This window comes from Diadema setosum, chromosome 14 (genome assembly GCF_964275005.1).
Source record: "Diadema setosum chromosome 14, eeDiaSeto1, whole genome shotgun sequence".
Lineage (NCBI taxonomy): Eukaryota > Metazoa > Echinodermata > Echinoidea > Diadematoida > Diadematidae > Diadema > Diadema setosum.
In genome coordinates, this window is record NC_092698.1 from 16124420 (window position 1) to 16143151 (window position 18732).

Consider the following 18732-nt stretch of genomic DNA (forward strand, 5'->3'; position numbering starts at 1 on the left):
TGGGAGAACATTTTTGTAATGTTCTCCCATGGGAAAGCATTTTCACGTAACAAGTGACAACCGATACCAAACGATTGAACGGTTATATTCACGCAATCGATGAGATAAATTTGCCTATTCCATACAATGTGAAAAAGCAGATGACCGATTAATCATGGTCTTTGAATAACCCACACAATATTATAACAGATGATGACTTTTGTTGTCGGGAACATGTACCAAACGTTCCACCCTCAGGGTTTGAAATACTATTTCGGGAGGCTATAATTTATAACCTCCCTCAACAGCATTTCAAACCCTTTCGGGTGGAACATTCGGTATGTTCCCTCCCCCGTCAGTCATCATCTATATAATGTTCCTATCATCAGCAAGCTTATACCATACTTTCAGTATGTCTTGTAATTTTACTGTTGATGCACGTAACTATCATTATTACTTAAATACTTACAAGGGCCAAATATGTCATGGATACTATCTTCATTTCTCCGTTTATGATTTGTAGGTAACATGTCAAATACAACATTTCATTTGTGTATGCGTGTCAATGATTTATACCCTAATCTTTCCACCAATTTATTTATTCGCAAACAATCTCTAGGTCCGTTTATATTTACATATCAGATATAATTACCTCAAGGAGATTTTTTTTTTCCGGGGTTGTTTTTTCCGTTTGTTTCCTTGTGTTCAAAATTACAAAAGAAGTCTTGAATGGATTTGAAGTATTTTTGTTTATATAATATTAAAAAAAAAATGCTTTTAAGACACGAGGAACAGGTGACTAAATTTTGGATGTGATCCGGGTCACTGTCTGGACCCAGATAGTGATCCGGATCACTGTCTAGATCCAGATTTTCTTTTTTCCTAGGTGGAAATCACAAGTGGGTGAAAAATGAGCTGCATGGCGGATGTCAGCGCTGTCTATAGTGCTTTTGTGCTTAGAAGTATACGGGAAATATGTACGCTCATCTTGTTTTTCTTTTTCTAGAATAAAGCCGATGTAACAATGTAAAGGACACCTTGTAGAAGTATTTGCTTTTTGTATTCTTCTTCAAGCATACTTTACACTGTACATTAAACCGTGCATGACAAATCCAACGAAAAGTCGCACGACCTGATTTTCCATGAGGACTTGGAACAGGAGAAAAGAGAAAACTTAATCAATTTTTATGATTTTTAAAAAATATTTTCTGTAAAAAAAGCAATTCTTCCTTTTAATGATAACATTTCTAAGGTGTAGGATCATGGAATGAATGGAAAATGGTTGTGTTTTTTTTTTTTTTTTCTAGAACACTTTGTGTTGGTCTGACTTAGGCTTTAGATACGCGGAATTAGAGCGCTCGAAACCCTTCAAACATTTTTTTTTTTTTTTTTTTGCTTTCACCTCTTAATAAGTTTTGAGAGGATGATGCTATGGAGTTTTAAGTTGGTAGGCCAACCGTCATGAATAGAATTTACACTTAATGACGTGCAAACTTTCAATTTACTTTATTAACCCTTCATAGTGGTTGCTATTGAGCTTTGTATCCTTTTCTTCCTCCATTTATTGTAGTGAGCACATCCCTGGATGAAATTATGGACTTGACTATTGACCCAATAGCTTCAAAGCCTCTTTTCTCAGTACACTTTTCCAGAGTATATACTGTCTTGTACTTTTTTGTTGTTGTTGCTATTGTTCAGATGGGTTTCAAAAGTCCCTGCATATACATTGAATCAAATGTCATTTTATCGCCTAGAGTGTGCTCCTTTAGAAACTGCTCGTAACTAAAAACCCATGTCTGGCGGCCTTTTGATGGTTTTGTGATGCAGGGTCACGTAATTTATCGATATTGGTACTGTTCGCTGTGAAACTTACAGTAGATTGTCAGTTATCAATTTGCTTCTTGAAGTTCATTTCCTTGGCATTATTATTGGTTATAACAAGGAGTTTAGTCCCGTCTGCTCTGGTTTTTATAATGCACGGTTGTACGTTGTATTTACACATTGACGCCATGTTATTGCGCTGATAGAGTAGCCAGTGAGTGCATACTCAAACTGTATAGTCACGCACGGAGACTTCTCACATTTTCTAATTAGGAGCCGTGAAAAATACAATGTGTGAATCTCTCTGTGTTCATGGTGATTGTATTTCGCATAGGATATGAATATATTTAGCTTAAGATATAGAGCTATGAACTTGCAAATATTTTACTTTTTGAGTGATATATACCCACAGTCTGTAGAGTTATGTGCATTCTGTCTTCATTATCTGCAACAACAGGGACAAACACTACCTGAATGCTTTATGTCTTTACAGTATGTACGTGGATGAAGGACAACTTGCCTGTCATTTGCAATAAAAACATATCGATGCAGGGATCATTGATTTGAATAGATTACACAGTACCCGCTGTTTTTTTTTTTGTGTGTGTTTTTTTTTTTTTTTTTTTTGTTGATCAGAACAATTACTGCCTATCGGGCGGGATCTCGGTCGTCTATGGAGTGAACATGGCGCCTGTCAGGAGCTCCTGGTTTCGAATACCATCCAAGTATCTATGCCCAATATTTTCACTTGGCTAGTACACAAACACTGAACAATCGGTGTTTCTCCATGACGGACAATAATAATGTTGCAACAGCAACAGCGCAGCGTTAGAAAATACGCAGTTAACCCTAATCCCACCGGGTTTTTTGAGGGACTTGAAACCACCGGGGGGGGGGGGGGCTTCTTTGGCCCCCCTTCAGATCTCGGTCGTGGATCGCGCGATCCTCGCGAAAATTTGCACAAAGGTAGAGGCCATTGTAATCTACAAGACTGAATAGTTAGATTTTTCAAATTTTAATTTATGTATCTTATATTAATTAATTTATGCTCATTTATGCAAAATAATTTTTTGCCCATAAATCAAAAAATAAAGCTCCAAGACTTCTTATTTTTGGTGAACATATTCTTTTTAATATCCTCAACAATAATATTGAAGCAAAAATTCGGCTTCATAATTATTTCTTATGTATTTGATTGTTTATTGAATTTCTTATGCTTTTCTTTGTTTATTCACGTTTTGTTTTTGTTGTTTTTATTCGTCAAAATTTGTGATCAAGCATGATCAAGCTAAAATAAATCATTATCAGCCGTTGAAAGTAAAAATATTTATTTTCATATGAATTAATTGCAAAAACACAATTTACATTGGATTTGTACACAAAATCACGTTTTTGAGCAATTTTTGGGTCGACAAATTTTCTTCAAAGGGGCGGTATGCCCGGGAGCGACAAATTTGGTCTCAAAAATTTCGCGATACTTGAAAAAAAAAAAGAAGTCATAAAATGTCGCGGCGAGAGCATCACGCGTTGCAGAATAATCACGCGAAACGAAACGTGCCCCCCCCCCCCCCCCCGTGGGAATAGGGTTAATGGGCAAGGGGAAATGTCAGTGCCAGATTTTTGTTGTCAGTGGAGCAGAGATTCCTCAAGTCCTTTTGATTTTCGAGATGGTCGCTGAACAATTCATGTTTTCATGTCTTGACAAGAGAGTGTGGAAGTCTCCGGCTTAATTTTGAAAAGGTTTCATACTTACTGTGGAGCATGTGGCACCCCTGGTCCTCTCCCACGCGCCACATTATTATTTGCAACCTTAATCAATTGCTCTGTAGATGTTGGCAGCCGTGGTGTAGATGCTTCTTTTAGTGAACACTGAATAAATGTGTCTTAAAATTGTTGCTTGGGGTAAGACTGTACTAGTGGTGTATACTCTTGGCGGTTTGTCGAGGATTATACGAGAATTTTCCCAAAAAGTTCAATTTTTGTTTATTCAACCATATTTATATACATGCTTGCATGACTACAATTGTACATGATTAGCATGAAATTGCAACTGATTGACAAATTGCCTTACATCGACCTAAATAGGCACTGAAATGATCAGTGATTTAGTAGTAGCCATGATAAAAAAAAAATACAATTCATGGGTGTACATTGTAGGGCAATTTGTCAATCAGTTGCAATGAAAACATCTCGACGGAAGAATTTCATGAATTTGAATAGCATGAAATTGTTGCAAATTACAGTGTATAAACTTGTATGCCTGCTTTGCATTGAAAAAAAATGTAGCTTGATAGTTACTAAATCTGTGTAGTATCATTGTCAAGAATATTTTAGACGTATCTCTGTGATTATGCAATATGAATGGTTGACAAAGTACAATGTATGCGAAAATGTTTTTTACTATACGAAGTTGAAAACCTATAAATCATGGTGCATTTAGTCTCTGTGGAGGGCTAAAGTCTGTCTGTTTTACTTTAGAATGAAGAAATACATACCACCTTTTATGCCTAGTCACTACATCGATTTTGTGAACATACATGGCTCATTGAAAAAAATGTTGTCAGTGTTGTTGTTGTTGTGTTTGTGTGTTTGTTTGTTTTTCACTTCTCCATTGCTGTCATCTGAATATTCATTTTAGGGTTGTCTGAGTGCATGATAATCAGTGCGATTATGATAGTTATTAACCTTCTATTGTTAAATGGATGACTGACGGTTTTGTGTGTTTGTGAGCATAAATGTGTCCTCTACGTTTTACTGGGCTAGTCAGCACCATGCAGCCAGTAACCTAGTCTGGCTTGTTAACTGGCTGCAATATAACAGGTGAACAAAGTTCAGTACACCAAAGTTGAGAAAGCTATAAATCATGGCTGGCTGCAATATAACAGGTGAACAAAGTACAGTACACCAAAGTTGAGAAAGCTATAAATCATGGTGCATTTAGTCTCTGCGGAGGGCTGAAGTCTGTCTATTTTACTTTAGAATGAAGAAATACATACCGCCTTTTATTCCTAGTCACTACATTTGTGCACATACGGTTAAAAACAAAATTATTCATACCCCTGGGAAATCTTAAGTTTTGAGTAGATTTCTTACAAGTAAAGGATGGAGTGACAGTGATTGGGTGTTATATCTCAACATTTCTATCGTTATGCAAATGAGGTGAAACTGGAATTAATGTCAATTCACAGAGGACGAATAAGAGTAATAAAGTTGACACCCAATCACCATCACTCATTCCTTCACTTGTAAGAAATCTGCTCAAAACTAATAATTTCTCGGGGTATGAATAATTTTGTTGTTAAATGGCCCATTGAACAATGTTGTTGTTATGTTTGTGTGTTTGTTTCTCACTTCGTCATCGCTGTCATCTGATAATTCAGTTTTGAATTTTAGTGGACGCTAAGAAAACCCAGAACGTCGTGAAAAGTCTGACGACACGAGATCGATTTTGATAAACACATGCCTAAAACCGTTTTTATTCCTTCTTCACATCCACTTCTGAAAGAAGAAGGAGGAGAAGAAGAAGAAAAGAAATAAGAAGACGCTTTGGCAACTCCGCGTGTATGACGAACAAACAAAGGATTTTTCCTTCACTTTTTTGAGACATTTCATTTTCTTGCAGTAAATGCCATTGTGTTTAGAATCGAGATTTCTAAGGACTCATAGCTGTGTGGGAAATTTATCAGCGTGGGTATTACCACAGTGCACTTATTGATATTTTATAGTACAAAGTAAAAGTTTTTATATCACTGGTAGGCTGAGGCTGAAGCGATGGAATGCTATACATGTAGTAGATTTTACCTGAAACTCGCTGGATGATGGTCGAGCCCAGGTCACATAATATTGTATTATGTTCCTTATCATCTGCAAGCTTATACCATACTTTCTGTATGTGTTGTAATTTTACTGTTGATACATGTAACTGTCATTATGAATTAATTACTTACAATGGCCAAGTATGTCATGAATACTATCTTCACTTCACCTTTTATAAATTGTAGGCAACATGTCAAATACAACATTTCATTTGTCTTTTCACCAACTTATTTGTATGCAAACAGTCCCTAGGTCCATTTATATTTACAAATCAGATATAATTACCTCAAGGAAATCTTTTTTTTTCTTGCAGGCGTTGGTTTTTCTGTTTGAACTGATTTGAAGGATTTTTTTTTGAAAAAAAGCTTTTGAGACCCCCCCCCCAAAAAAAAAAAACACCCCAAAAAACAAAAACAAAGCAAGACAGATGACTAAATTTTGCTCGTGATCCGGGTCACTGTGTGGATCCAGTTTTGTTTGTTTGTTTGTTTGTTTTTCTTAAGTGGAAATCACAAGTGGGTGAAAATGAACTACATGGCGGAGGTTAGGGCTCTCTATGTGCTTTTGTGCTTAGAAGTTTATGAAATGTCTACGCTCCACTTATTTTCTTTTTCTAAAATAAAGACGATGTAACAATGCAAAGGACACCTTGTAGAAGCATTTGCCTTTTGTATTCTTATTTTAACATAATTGTTTTGCACTGTACATTTGTGACCGTGCATGACAAATCCAATAAAAAGTCGCACGACCTGATTTTCCGTGAGGACTTGGAAAAGGAGAAAAGAGAAAACTTAATCAATAATTGTTATGATTTTTTTAATATTTGGTGAAAAAGCCATTCTTCGTTTTAATACAAATGTCATAGCATTTCTAAGGTATAGGATCATAAGACGAATGGAAAACGGTTGTATTTTTTTTTTCTAGAACACTTTGTGTCGGTCTGACTTCTCTCAGATATGCGGATTCCGAGCGCTCGAAACCATTCAAACATTTTTTGTTTTTCAACTCTTGATAAGTTTTGAGAGGATGATGCTATAGAGTATAAAGTTGGTAGGCCAACCGTCATGAATAGAATTTACACTCAATGGCGTGAAAACTTTCACTTTACTTTATTAACCCTTCATAGTGGTTGCTTTTGAGCATTGAATCCTTTTCTTCCTCCATTCATTGTAGAGTGCACGTCCCTGGGTGAAATTACGGACTTGACTATTGACCCAATAACTTCAAAACCTCTTTTCTCAGTACACTTTTCCATTGTACACATGTACTTTTTTTTTGTGCCATTCAGATGGGTTTCAAAAGTCCCTGCTTGTACATTGAATTAGATGTCATTTTAGAGCTTAGAGTGGCTCCTTTAGAAACTGCTCTCAACTAAAAATCCATGTCTGGCGGCCATTTGGTAGTGCTGTGATGCAGGGTCACGTAATTGATCGATATTGGTACTATTCGTTATGGAACTTAGATTGTCATAGTTATCAATTTGCTTCCTGAAGTTCATTTCCTTAACATTATGATTAGTTATAATAAGGAGTATAGTCCCGTCTGCTTTTGTTTTTATAATGCACGGTTGTACGTTGTATCAAATGCAATATGTGTAAACGTCAATATGTAAATTTTACATAATTATTGACGCCATGTTATTGCGCTGATAGAGTAGCTAGTAAGTGCATACTCAAACTAGTCACGCACGGAGACTTCTCACATTTGCTAGTTATAGGAGCCGTGAAAAGTACAATGTTCATGGTAATTGTATTTTGCATAGGATATGAATATATTTAGCTTAAGATATAGAGCTATGAACTTGCAAACATTTTACTTTTTGAGTGTTATATAACTCAAATAAATGAGTCTCAAAATTGTTGCTTGGGGTAAGATTGTATCTGTGTTGCATACTCTTGGCGGATTGTTGACGATTATACGAAAATTTCCTCAAAAACATTTTTTGTTTTTTGAACAATTTTTTTTTTTATATACATGTACATGCTTGCATGACCATAATTTGTAGTGTACATAATTAGCATGCAATTGTTCAAAATCAAACTTGTATGCCTGTTTTGTATTGAAAAAAAAAATACATGTATTGATTATTATGTAGCTTGATAGTTACTTAATCTATGTGGTATCATTGTCAAGAATATTGTAGACGTATCTCCGTGATTATGCAATATAACGGATGGTAAGTAGTGTATTATTTTCACTCTACGTTAAGTTGAGAAAGCTATTAATCATGATGCATTTAGTCTCTGCGGAGGGCTGAAGTCTGTCTGTTTTACTTTAGAATGAAGAAATACATACCGCCTTTTATTCCTAGTCACTACATTTGTGAACATACATGGCTCATTGAACAATGTTGTTGTTGTTGGGTTTGTGTGTTTGTTTTTCACTTTGTCATCGCTGTCATCTGATGATTCTGGGTTGTCTGTGCGAATGATAATCGGTGCGATTATGATGGCTATTTACCTTGTTGAATGGATGACTTACGGTTTTGTGTGTTTGTGAGCATAAATGTGTCCTCTACGTTTTACTGGATTAGTCAGCACGTTGTTGTTGTTGTTGTTATTTTAATTTTAAGGCGTGTATCATTCAGTTATGAATATTTACGCCTATAATCTAATTAATACCTACTAAAATTTATACAAATATCTTTTTTTTTCTTTCTTTAAGGAACACAAATTCAATTCAATTCCGCTGCGTTATTGCCGCAATATTGTGGAGATTCTAAAACAGACTGTCACCACCCATCACTGGCCGTTTTTCCGTATTTTCTGGCCAGCCCGGTTCGGTATACGTGAACAGGCTTCTCAGCTTGCGCATGCGCGCGTGCAATCCTAGGCCACTCCAACAGCGGCCAAGACTGGGATGATGTCTGTCAATGTGTATGTCTCCTTTTCCGATTGAATCACTGAAACCAAAAACAACTGAAAAAAAAAAAACGACAACCAGAAACTGAAAAAACAAAAACAACCAAAAACAACTGAAACCAAAAACAAAAACACGATGCAACCATGTACTAGTCTGGCTTCCAGACCCTCTGCTTGTACTATTTTGCTATACAGAATGTTGACGCCCTCAACGTCGAAAACTGGATTAGGTTTAGATGATTTTGCGCCTCTGCCGAAGGCAAAGACGGCGATTTCGTCTCCGAGGAGTCCAGTTGACAAAGGGTCTGGAAAACAGACTACCAGTTAACAGATAGCGAGCGCAATTTTCATGCCATTATAACTTATTCAATGTATTGTAATTATATACATGTATTATACATGTACATGTAATATGTATATGAATATCCATTATATATTATATGTATACAGTATGTATATGTATGATATTATATATTTTATATATAAGAAGAGCTTGCTTCTAAAAGGCGCTAAATCCATCATTTTTCAATGGATGTATGTACCTAAATTTATAATTTACTGCTATATCACTATGCTATAGACTTTGGTACAGTTGATTGCAATGGTTTGAGATAATGAAAGTTGAAATGGAAGTTGCAATAATATACACTTACACATCGTTTGATTTTTGAAAGACGTCCACCCGTTAATATGTAAACTGAAACTAAGTGGATTCGATGTGGCGTATGGCGATACTCATATAAAAGGAATGTATGCGTTATTTCATTTACCTACCCCCTTTCTGTCTGTCACACACACACTTTTTTTTCGAGTTCTTTATTCGAGTTTCGTTCGGTGCCACAAAATACACATTCACATAATCACATTCACAAAACAAAACATTGTACAAAGACAAACAATATTATGCACAAACATTTGACAGAAATATACCCTACATTGAATCCTTTGACTATAAAAACGAAATCCGTTTTTGTTTTTCGTTTTTTGTTTTTGTTTTTGTTTTCAACGCACATACTATCGCAAAGTGCGCACAACTGGGGACACGATGATTTTCTCAAGGCAATTGGACACATTGTCACCACTTGTTTCTTGAAGAAAAAAACACAGAAAACTAAACATTTTCTTTTTTCTTGCTGTAAACCGATCAATTAAAATCGAAAAATCGGATCAGAAATAAAATCTAAATTCAGTTAAACAAATACGAAAAAAACAAACAAACCATGAATTGTTAGGAGCAGACACACTATCAAGAATACAGTCATGTACATATTTACGAATTTTCCTACTGGAACAGTCTGAAATACTATTTGCCCACACGCAGATCACAAGCATGCGCACATACGTGTGTCTATACATTTATACATGTAGCTCTAGCTTTTCATTTTCTTTAAACACTCTGAGCAAACGGGCACACAGTCGCGCAAAGAAGAAGAAGAAAAAGAAGAGGAAGAAAATAAAGCCTCGTCGGCTGCCCGAAGAAGAAGAAAGGAGGAAAAAAAAAATACAACATCCCCAATCGAAGCCATTTGCGAGAACGGAAATGCACAGCCTGCATGCATACCAGTCCTTCACCCCGCACTCCCCCCCCCCCCCCCCCCCTTCCCAAGCCTTCAGCTCTCGGGTTTCAGCTTTTATTCACGTTTAAATAAATTTGGCCTACCTGTAAATTACCGGGTTTTTTTTTTTTTCCCTCATGCAATAAGACACATCATAGTAGCAATGCGGAAGTGCTGTGGAAGCGGCGGAAAGCAAAAACAACAAGAACAAGAACAAGAACAAGAACAAGAACAACAACAACAACAACAACAACAACAACAACAACAACAACAACAACGGTATGACAATAACTTGCAAATACATGTACCAGAAAACAAGCAAAAAAAAAAATATAGATCACGGTCCATTCTCAGCTTGTATCATTTCTTATATTCCCACTTTAACAAATGCATTCAAACTGTTCCTCTTTTAATTGCTATCTTATTTTCTTCTTCTTTACAGAATGGTCCTAAAATACTCCTCAATACTCATCATCAAATTTTGTACCTCCCCTTGTGATCTGGCTATATGAAAGATATTAATCATCAGTATAATTGTACACACACACACATGCATATATAAGTATATATATATATATATATATATATATATATAATTATATATGTATATATTTGATGGTGAAATATGACGGATAAAATAAACAGGAAACAAAACTAACCAGAACGAAAACATCAGCAGACCATCACATTAGCAGCGGAGATCATTTGTTTGGAGTGTCATTATTATGTGCCAGTGAAAAAAAAAAAATAGACTCATGGGCGCATCAGTAAAATATTTATGTCCTATCTATGAGGCATCTGAGTAATTGTGTACATATATATTATTCATCACTCCTCTCTCTCCCTCTCTCTTTGTCGGTTAGGCCAGGGAGGTGTGTATCATCTCCCTGGTTATAGGCCCTACTCCCATTACATTCTGAAGCGCAATCGATTTTGTTTGACATGATTTTCTTGCCATGTATTGCTCTCGTTGCTACAGATGAAATTTGCGAGCTGTAGCAATTATCTCACAGTGATCGCGAAATAGGGGCAGCGCCCATCAAATTTTATTAGATAAATTATTGTTATTGCAGAAAAAAAGTACTTCGTATTATCTGTGGGGTTTCGCCACGTTCCCACTCCGATTCATTATTCATCAAATACCGTATGTCCCCCCCCAAAAAAAAAAAAAAAAAAAAAAAAATTACAACGGTACCCTCCGCAATGATAACTTAAAAAATAATGAATCAATCCAAATACAATTTCAGGGTATGAAACTATAACTCATTGCCCACATCTTACAGAAAACCCCATTCGATTTGCTTCCGTGGTCAAAGAGAAATGAGGAATTGTGCAGAGCGTGTCAGGAATCTCTTCCCTCCAAGTTCTGTCTATCGTGTTCACACACGAGAGCATCCAACTGCTAAACTTGGAAGAATCAGACTCCTGACATGCTTTACAACAATCCACATTTCTCTGTGACCGCTTAACCAAATTGAACGGGGCTTTCTGCAAAATAGAGCTAAGATGTTATATTTTAAGACCCTGAAGTAGCATTTAGACAGTTTAATCATATTGGGTGTTATCAATGCGAAAATCTGATTGTATTTTTTGGGGACATACTGTACAAGATTTTAAAAATTAAAGATTTGTTTCTTTTTCAACTGGGTCGATTCATGTTCAACTACAACACAAATGCTCTCCCCAATATTTTTAATTCAATGTTTCCACGAAATCAATGTTTTCATGATTATCCTACTAGGTGGTCTAATGAGTTTCATCTACCCCTTTCCAGAACCTTATTAGCTCAGAATACATTTATATACACCGGCCCTAAATTTTTGAATTCATTAAGTTCTGAAATGAAAAATTCTCCATCGTTATATTCTTTTAAGCGCAAATTGAAATCTTTTTTGTTAAATTCTGGATGAGATATTTATGTTCATTACCCATATAGGTTACAGCAAACATAAGGTTCATCATCAGTTATTGAATTCATCCTTTCACAATGAAAAACGGCATTATAAAGTAATGAAATTCGATATCTTATTTCCTTAACTTTTCCACAGCTGCGTGCAGTCACCAGCTGTCCGAAATACTTCCTCAATCCCCTTTTCCGTTTCTCTGTCCAGCGTTTAGGCATTCTCTCTATCTCCTTCTTTCTTTTTTTTTTCTTCCTTTAATTTTGTTTTTGCTCTATTCCTTTCAATCGTATCCCCCTCAGTTTAGTCATGTCATGTTGTTGTGTCTCTGTTGTTTGTTTCATTTTGTCTTATTTTCTGTATTATGTATTATGTACTTGTAATTATAATAATATTTTGAAAATATTTTAAAGTGGTCCACAATCTACAAGCAATGCTTTTTAGTGGACCTCTCAGTTCTCATTTTTTACCCTTCAAACATAACTTCGTAATTCCAGTATGTGTGCATATCTTTGTAAGTTTGTTCATTATCATTGATTGTCATACTTTGTATTATATATATGCTTATGATTGAATTTTTTATTTACTTTGTGTTATGTTTTGTTGACAGAAAAAATGAAAATAGAAATGAGAATGAAATAAATGAAATGGAATGAACGAAATATCATACAATTGAAAGAAATCGAAGAACAGGATCAGAAATACAATCTGAATTCAGTTTAACAAATACACACGAAAAAAAAAAACCATGAAGCGTTAGGAGCAGACACACTATAAATGAGACATATTTCCGAATGTTCCCACTCGAACAGTCTGAAATATTATTTGCCCACACGCAGATCACAAACATGCCCACATACCTGTATTATATTATGCATGTACCTATTTACTTTAAACACTCTGAGCACACATTTAGCGCAAAGAAGAAGAAGAAGAAGAAGAAGAAGAAGAAGAAGAAAATAAAGCCTCGTCGGCCGCCCGAAGAAGAAGAAAGGAGGAAAAAAAATACAACATCCCCAATCGAAGCCACTTGCGAGAACGCAAATGCACAGCCTGCATGCATACGATGAATGCACACGCACGCACGCTCAGCGCACATGCACACACAGACACCTGCACTTGCACTCAAACCTCTTCCCACGACCCTTCAGTCTCTACACATACCCCCACACCGACAATGATCCCTCATGGTATGATCTTTGATGATCAAAGTTTGAATGACTCCGAAAGTGGTTATTACACAACTGCCGAGTTTAATGCACTGATAAAACAAAATGAATTTCAATCATTTTTTGATTTGTTTAGTCTTCTTCACATCAATGCCAGAAGTTTAAATAAGAATTTTGATTCTATAGAATCCTCTTTACAAAATTTTCAGTTCAGTATAATTGGTATATCAGAAACTTGGCTTAACACAAATTCACCACCAATATTTAATTTAGAGCATTATCGAATGTATCGTTCTGATCGTTACTTAGGTAAGGGAGGTGGGGTTGCTTTCTACATTAAAAATAACATTGATATAAAAGGCATGACTTACATATCGAGGGTACGGAAGATATTTTTGTCGAAATTTTGAACAGTAAAGCAAAAAATATAATAATAGGTAATATATATAGGTCCCCAAGAAATAACATTGATTGTTTTTTAGAAAGTTTTGATCAAATTTTGAGTATTATTTCTCAGGAAAAGAAAGACAGTTTTATAATGGGAGATTTTAATATTGATCTTTGAAATAATTCTGATAATCATACAATGCAGTTGTTAAGTTTATTGGCAACTTATTTATTTCAACCACATATCAGCAACCCAACAAGAATTTCTAGTACATCAAAAACTCTTATTGATAACATATTTTCAAATGTAATAAACACAGAATTTACAAATGGTATATTTTATTATGATATATCTGATCATTTACCTGTTTTTACCATCAATAATAGTTTTTTTTTTTTGCAAACAAAACAATATTTTGATAATAAAAAATCTCAAATGTATTATAAGGAAACAGAAAGTAACATTAATTCTTTGATATTTGATTTAGCGCAGGAAGAATGGGGCGATGTATTTGATGGAAGCAATGCTGATACTGCTTATGAAAAATTTATCAGCAGGTTATTGTATTATTATCAAAAAAATATTCCTTTGGTTAAACGGAAACCGTTAAAGAAAAATAGACAACCCTGGATTACCAAAGGTATTATGCGGTCTATATCAACCCGTAATAAGTTATATAAGCAAGCAATAAAGAATCAAAGTAATAATTTATTTATGAAATACCGGAAATATAGAAATCAATTAACATCAGTAATAAGATTGTCCCGAAAATTGTATTATTCAAATAATATAGAAAAAATAAGGATAATCTTTTTTCATTGTGGAAAACTGTCAATGCTCTTATGGGAAAGACGGTAAAAGAAACTACCAACTCTATCATCATTGACAATGAGGAAATTACTGATTTTACCAAAATTGCCAACTCAATGATTTAATGATTACTAATTTATAAATATTGGTCCTAGTTTAACATCTAATATGAATTCATGTAATACACATTTTACTGATTATTTACCCAATCCTTGTGAAAATTCATTATTTCTCACGCCTACCAATGATCATGAAATAATCAATGTTGTCCAGAATCTGAAAACAACTAAATCGAGTGGGCATGATGGTCTTAGTGTTCATTTATTGAAACAAATAATCTTTTACATTGCAAACCCCCTAACTCACGTATTTAATATGTCTCTTTCAACAGGCATTTTTTCCGAACTCATTCAAATTTGCAAAAGTTATTCCTATTCATAAAAAAGATGACTCTAAATTAATGAGCAATTATAGACCAATTTCATTATTACCAAGTATATCCAAAGTTCTTGAAAAAATTGTGTATAAAAGGGTACATCAGTTTTTACAAACCAATAATTTATTGATACCCAATCAATTTGGATTTAGAAGTGGATATTCTACTGATTATGCAATCGCTCACATGTGTGATAAAATAACTGAAGCTTTTGCTGATAAGAAGAATGTTATAGGTATATGCATGGATTTGTCGAAAGCATTCGACACCATCGACCATGAAGTATTGATATATAAACTTAATACGTATGGAGTCCGAGGTCACGCTCTGCTCTGGTTTATAAATTATTTGCAAAACCGTCAACAGTATGTTAGTTTTCAGTCTTATGAATCACAGAAACTTGATATTGGATGTGGGGTACCTCAAGGCTCCATTTTAGGGCTTCTGTTGTTTAACATTTATATAAATGATATTATAAGTTCTTCTCCATCTCTGAATTTTATACCTTTTGCTGATGATACATCTATTATTACATCAGATTATGATATAGGGACCCTTGTTAATCGTTTGAACACTGAATTATTGAATATATTGAATTGGTTTAAATCAAACAAGTTATCTTTGAATGTTAACAAGACAAATTTTGTTCATTTTAGAAAACCCTACTCACAGGATTTTAATGTCAATATATCAATTGATGGGTTTTCTCTTTGCGAGAAACAGGTTATTAGATTTTTAGGCATTACAATCGATTCTCATTTGACATGGAACGAACATATATCCTGTCTACAAAGGACCCTGTCAAGAAATATTGGCGTACTCTGGAAGTTGAAAGATCTCCTATCAGAACGATCCCTGGTTATTTTATATAATTCTTTAATTTTGCCTCATTTATTGTATTCAAATATTGTATGGGGAAATTGTAGTATTGCTAAACTGAATTCATTGTATTTACTCCAAAAGCGTGCTATTCGCATTATTACTAATTCCACATATTTATCTCATACAGATCCTTTGTTTCATCGTTTGCATACTTTGAAGCTTCAGGACATCCACATTTTACAAACAGGTATATTCATGTACAAGTACGCAACAAATCAACTTCCCTCTTTATTTCATAATATTTTTCACTTAAATTCAAATATACACACATATCCAACTCGCCGTTCGACAGACTTTCACCTCGTAAACCCCAAAACTGTCTTAGCTCAGAAATCAATTAGACATTACGGTCCCGATGTTTGGAATAACCTATAAGCAGTGTACTTCACTTTTTTCCTCTAAAGCTCATTTAAAAAAGTATTTATTATTGAAATATGTTTCCAGTTAGTAGTCTTTGATCAATGTATTTTTTTTTTCTTAAGTCTCAGTCAGCCCTGATCCATGCAATTTTTTTTTCGATTTTTTCCATTCCCTCCCGTTCCCTTCTTTGATAATGATATTGCATACATTCAGTAAAGCCCATACCTTACCCCCAGAATAGGCATGCTACAGCCCTTATTTCTCTCTTGCACTGTCACCTGCACACACGACGCACTGTCACTCGCACACACCTACACTTTTATTGTCTACTATACCATGCAGTAGTCAATGGTGCAGCGTGCTGGTTTTTTTTTTTCTTGTTTTAATGCGCCAAGTCACTATTTTTCTTTTCTTTTTTTTTCTTTTTTCTCTAGCAAAATGTGTTTCGTGTATTAAGATTAAGAGTTTTATGAGTACATATATGATTGGTGTTGTATTATATTGGTATCACATATTCAGATAGGGCCTCATCCACGTCAAGCTCTGCTTATGATGATGGTCCCCTGCATTGATTTCTCCTTTGTTAATAGATACAGTATGCCTTAATATGTTATTTTGATTCATATGTCACTTCAGACTAATGTTGTTACGCAAATGATATTTTTTTTTTTGTATTGATTTGTATGTTATCTGTATCATTCTGTTTTCATTTGCAATTGTATTCGGAGAAAGAAAATGCAAAAATAAACCAAACAAACAGTCCTTCACCCCGCACTCCCCCCCCCCCCCCCCCTTCCCAAGCCTTCAGCTGTCGGGTTTCAGCTTTTATTCACATTTAAAGGACAAGTTCACCTTCATAGACATGTGGGTTGAGTGAATGCATGCAATATTAGTAGAACACATCAGTGAGAGTTTGAGCAAAATCGAACAATCCGTTCAAAAGTTATGAATTTTTGAAGTTTCTGCTCAGTCGCGGCTGGATGAAAAGACTACTATAGCTTGTGATGTCACACGAGTACAACGATATAAAAAAAGAATAAAGAAAATTCAACATATTTCCATTTTTCTCGCATAACAAAAGAACACTGGACTTCTCTCTTTTAGAAGACAGGGGGAATAATATTACCCTTAACATACGTCAGTAGCAAGTCAAAGAAATGTGCACTTTATTCAAAAAGTAAAGTTTTGTGAAATTCTCTTTTTATTTTCCTTATATAGTTGTACGCATGTGACATCATACACTGTAGTAGTCTTCTCTTCCAGCAGTGACTGCGCAGATACTTAAAATATTCGTAACTTTTAAACGGATTGTCCAATTTTCTTCAAACTTTCACTGATGTGTTCTACTAATATTGCTGCATTCTCTCAATCCCTGTGTATATGAAGGTGGACTTGTCCTTTAAATAGATTTGGCCTACCTGTAAATTGCCGGGTTTTTTTTTCCTCATGCAATAAGACACATCCTAGTAGCAATGCGGAAGTGCTGTGGAAGTGGCGGAAAGCAATGAAAACAACAACAACAACAACAACGGTATGACAATAACTTGCAAATACCAGAAAACAAGCCAAAGGAAAAAAAATCCGAAATTGCAGTCCATTCTCAGCTCGTATCATTTTTATATGCCCACTTTAACAAATGCATACTATTCCTCTTTCAGTTGCTATCTTATTTTCTTCTTCGTTACAGAATGATCCTAAAATACTCCTCAATACTCATCATCAAACTGTGTACCTCCCCTTGTGATCTCGCTATATGAAACATATTAATCATCAATATAATTGTACACACACACACACACACATATATTATAAATATATATATATATATATATATATATATATATATATATATATATATATAAACTCAAAATAAGTTCTGCAATCAAAGATTGATATATCATATTTCTCTTATACCCTCATTTTCTTCATTAGATATGACATCATAAAAAAAGCCTGATTAATTATCTTTACCATAGCTGTGAAACTGCTATTGTTAGAGTTATAAATGATATTTTGTTAGCTCTTGATAGGGGACATGAGGCAATCTTACTCCTTCTTGACTACACAGGTGCATTTGATACCATTAGCCAACAAATGTTAGTATCACGCCTAGAAGAAAGATATGGATTTACCGGAAATGCACTGAAGCTAATCGCATCTTATCTTGAAGGCAGAAGTCATTGTGTAGTTATTGGGGACTCAAAATCCCAGGTTTATTCATCTGCCCATGGTGTCCCACAAGGGTCGGTAATTGGCCCTTTAGCATTTACATTGTACTCTGATCCACTGCAGGACATCATTTCACATCACAGTTTGAATTGTATGATGTATGCTGATGATACTCAAGTTTATGTATTTATTGAAGGTGGTAGGCAAAATGATGCCATTCAGAAGCTACAGGCTTGCATTTCAGATATTAAGCATTGGTCTATTCACAACTGTCTCAAACTTAATGCAAATAAAACTGAGGTTCTTCATTTTACCAGTAGATTTAGACAACGTAATCAACTTGAATCTGTTACACTGGATGAAGGAGTTGTTAATACAGTTGTCGACTCTGCTAGAAATCTAGGTGTCAGACTCGACAAACATCTTACGCTGAATTCTTACATAAATGATACTTGTAAAGCTGCATCCTTCGCACTCCATAAAATTGGGACAATACGACAGTACTTAAAACGGAAATCAGTAGAGAGACTTGTTCACGCTCATGGGATGTCACGTATTGATTTTTGTAATAGCATTCTGTATGG